Source organism: Heptranchias perlo, chromosome X (assembly GCF_035084215.1).
Source record: "Heptranchias perlo isolate sHepPer1 chromosome X, sHepPer1.hap1, whole genome shotgun sequence".
NCBI lineage: Eukaryota > Metazoa > Chordata > Chondrichthyes > Hexanchiformes > Hexanchidae > Heptranchias > Heptranchias perlo.
In genome coordinates this window covers 6,107,832-6,112,219 of record NC_090370.1, presented here as the reverse complement: position 1 = coordinate 6,112,219, position 4,388 = coordinate 6,107,832, and positions in this window count along the sequence as shown.

Sequence of the window (4,388 nt, the reverse complement as noted above, 5' to 3'; positions counted from 1 at the left end):
CCAAATAATAGATGTTTGAAGGGGTCTGCTTGTGGCCCTCATTAGCATGTTGAACACATGCATAATTAAGATCCCGCTCTAAAGGAGTGAGAGTTAATTGAACGGCTGTAAAGCCCCACCCAAAACATGATTGTGGTACAGGTTAGGCCACGACCAAGCAAGAGCACTTGCTACCTGATTTCCCAGTCCTTGCTCCCCAAATCCCATCGGCATAGCGATACTGCTGGTCGGAAAATCCACTGTAATAACTGATATGAAAGCGCAGCTTAGACATAGAATATTACAATATAATTGCCGGGTGCAGTGGCATGCAAGTGTAATCGAGCTGCTGGGAGGCTGAGGCTGCAGGATTGCTTGAGGTCAGGAGTTTTGGGCTGCAGTCGTCTGTGCTGATTGGGTGTCCACACTAAGATCAGTATCCACATGGTGTTCCCAGGAGAACCTGGGATAACCAAGTCTGATAATAATTAGAATTGCTGGTGGTAACTATACAACTATTTTATTAAGCCCGTGGCAATTTTCCACATTGTACAAATCATTTCATTTATTCATTTTCAAAAGAAAATATTCAAACATAATCTCCCAAAGGAGTATGGAACTTTATGGCAATTGTTACATTTTTGTCATCAGCAGAAGTCACTTCTTCTGATTGTAAAAACAGAAAATGCTGGAAACACTCAGCAGGTCAGGCAGCATCTGTGGAGAGAGAAACAGAGCTAATGTTTCAGGTCTATGACCTTTCATCAGAGCCAGCATCCCCACAGTATTTTGCTTTCATTTCTTCTGATGTTTATTTCATCGAAATCAATTTGGAATTCTTTACCCCAGAGGGCTGTGGATGCTCAGTAATTGAGTATATTCAAGGCTGAGATCGATAGATTTTTGGACTCTATGGGAATCAAGCAATATGGGGATCGGGTGGAAAGGTGGAGTTGAGGTCAAAGATCAGCCATGATCTTATGGAATGGTGTAGCAGGCTCGAGGGGCCGTATGGCCTACTCCTGCTCCTATTTCTTATGTTCTTAGGTTCTTAATTCTCACTATGCTGTTGTTTTTAGCTATGGATTTCAGTTTGCACTGGAAACCAGACTCCTAATGTGCTGCTGGCCCCTGAACATTGTGATCTCACCAGCTGCCTAGGTCCTAAGCTCTGGAATTCCCTCCCTAAACCTCTCCACCTCCCTCCCTAAACCTCTCCGCCTCTACCTCTCTCTCCTCTTTTAAGACACTTTTAGTCACCTGTCCTAATACCTCCTTATGTGGCTCGGTGTCAAATTTTGTTTGATAACGCTCCTGTGAAACGCCTTGGGACATTTTACTACATTAAAGGCGCTATATAAATGCAAGTAGTTGTCGTCGACAATGTCAGTTTACCACCTTGAGCTGCTCTGCTCTGTTATACTGTGGCAGCGGTGGAAAGTGCAGCCTCAATGCTACTGCCACAACTTGTGCTCAGGATAATCCTGTTTAACTCACACTCATTTTGCATAATCGTCCTTAAGTATAAGCCATCCCCTGCAGAAGTATAACTTATTTTTTACCAGATCAGGATAAGATGTGCTGTCTGGTTTGAATTTGCACTTATCCCTTAACTGTTTACTCTAAGTGGCAAACTGTAGAATTTCATTGAAATCTGTAATTTTACAAAATATCATTTTGTGACCAGCTTGTTCCCTGTTTAGGATTGCCAACATTTCCCCCAAGTCCAAACTGGACAGGAGTGAGTTGATGCAGGGCCAAGGGTGGGATTGTGGCTTGACATTTGCTTGGCTACAGGTGAAAATTAATTCAAAGCATTAATCATTACCTTCTGCACATCATAAAGTTTACAGATATAATCGACTTCTATTTTAAAAACCAAACTCTAAAATTGGTACGGTCCAAATCGGTATGGTCACACAATGCATCTGTGTACGCACATATTATGTATTTGGATTCACACGTTGTTCATCTGTGCATGCATTGACATACTTGTACACAAGATGAACATGTACAAGTATTGATGTATATATAGTCAAATTTGCAAAATACAGAAAAACATGTACAGGGTATAGCTCTGTGCTGGTGTACATTCACAATGTACATTAAAATCAGCCTCAAACATTGTATTGTGCTGAAGAATGTGTGGATGTGATCTACCTGTGCAGGTAGAAATGAACATGTACGTATAATACACTTGTCAGGGTACTGATAAAAATGATAAACCTATGCCAATATTAATGAATTACCATACACAACAAATCTTTATATCCCCTGCTGTGAGGTATTGGACAGATGATACATCTGTACATCATTACTATAATCCTGCCTGTAATATTATTGTTGATATATTCGGCTAATTCAGATTGCAACTTTGAAACTCTTAAGAACATAGCTGTTTTAAAGTGCTGCAAACCCCTCATGATGATTAGCATTTTTGATATAATTCAATTAGCCACTCTTTACATGCACGATTTTCTTACCTGTAGGTGACAATTTTTAATTTGCAATTTTCTTCCCTCCTCTCCTGAAGACGCTGACTCTTGCTGGGTTACAGATCCATAGGCACCGCCACTGCTCTGATACCTTGCCTGAGTGGCCGTTCTTCATGTATGAGCTTAGACAATGAGCGTTGGCAGGTTATTTGACCTTGGAGGGCATTGTAGCCAAGCCCAGTCCTGTCCTCACCCAATGTCCATTTAAGCACACCATCCAGTGGGGGTCACCAGACAATGATCAGGAGTGGAAAGCCTGGCTGATTTTCTCCTCACTAGCTTGGGGGCATTGAGGTCAATAGTACTGCTCCAATCACTGCCCATTTGACATCAGCGAACTCAGCACAAATTGGGAGTCGAGTCTGAGATCCTTCTGGTCCAAATGGCTCAGTACTGCACCATTTACCATGTAACCACTGATAAATTCTTGATTATAATAACCATTTAACAAGTGGTTAGTTTTGTCTAAAAAAACCAGCATTAAGAGATATAATTGTGAATTATAAATCTCAAACTGTCATTGTGTTTCTCTCTCTGTATACAACTTTATTTTATAAATTCTCTTATTTGCCATATTTCCCTCTGGATAAGATTAATAGTTATCTCCTGATAACTTTGATTGAACTTGGAGTACCTTCCAATCTGCCCTAGATACATGTTTAGTTACCTGTAGGATTGACATCTGGAGACATCTGGTGGAGCTCTGTGGATCCTACACACTGCACAGAATGCACGGAACTCTGCAGTGCCTAGCATAACCAGTATTTTGGAGAGATTTTTGGGGGCCAATTTTAACTTGTCCAGACTGGTGCAAACGGGGCGATAGTACAATTAAAATGGCAGTGCATGACTTACCGCCCTGTTTGCACCTCCATTGCAGCCGCCTCCATTTTGAAAGGGGCCTACCGCTAGGTGGCCAAAGCAACTGCCTGGTTCAGACAGCTGGCCCCATTTAACATACAATTTGGGGTCCTGGAGCTAGATAGGATCCTGATTGCCATTTTAGGAGAGAACTGATTGGTGTGTGCGCCGTGCACTCTCCGATCGGTTCCGCAGGCAATATGAGGAGAGGAGGCCCAGCAAAGGTAAGTTTGAAATTATTTTCGTGGGGCCAGGAAGGGGGGTGGGGGGGTGTCAAGGGGGTCCCAGGGTGAGAGAGGCCCAAATTGAACTGAATAGACTTACACCCAAGGCTGGATTAAATCTCAGCACCAAGAGATGAAAAGACAATGGTTAAACCTACGTCAAGTCCTTATGTTCACATTTCACCTCTCCATTGTCGTTGTGGTTTCGGCGTGAATTATTGAAATTACTAATCCCATTCAACATTCCGTCTATATATCTGTCTCCGCCATTGTTTCGAAAACGGTTTTAAAAATAATTTCTAGTTCTGTTTAGCTTAGATTTTATTAAAATACTCTGATTACTGGCAGAACTCCAGATTTCCAGACGCAGTTTGAAAGTTTTGATTAGCACAGAGGATGTGCTAATGTAAAATCATTGGACCCGAGAGCATTTCTTGCCTGTCTGCAGAGCCTAAACAGCCTTAATGACCTCTTCGACTTGTAACGGGGGATGTTTTTGAACAGTTTAAAATCTAAAATTTTCAAGATGAGCTTCGAAACTGTGTGGAAACATCACTATTATGAAAATTATAGTGGACTCAATTATAGTGGAATGTGTAGCCTCTGGCATCTTGGATAACCCCTGATTTGACCTCGTGTATTTTTTGGTTTGAAAGATTTATAGCAAGACGATGAAGCCTGTCTAAAACTTTGAAATGGAAGGAGATGTGTGTGGTCCAAATCGCTGTGGAATAACAGTTCAACCAGAACAACGTTTTAAGGTATTTATTATTTTCTCCTGCTCTCTTTCTGTTGTCTCACCACCCTGTGCACCATGTCTGCACTGAGA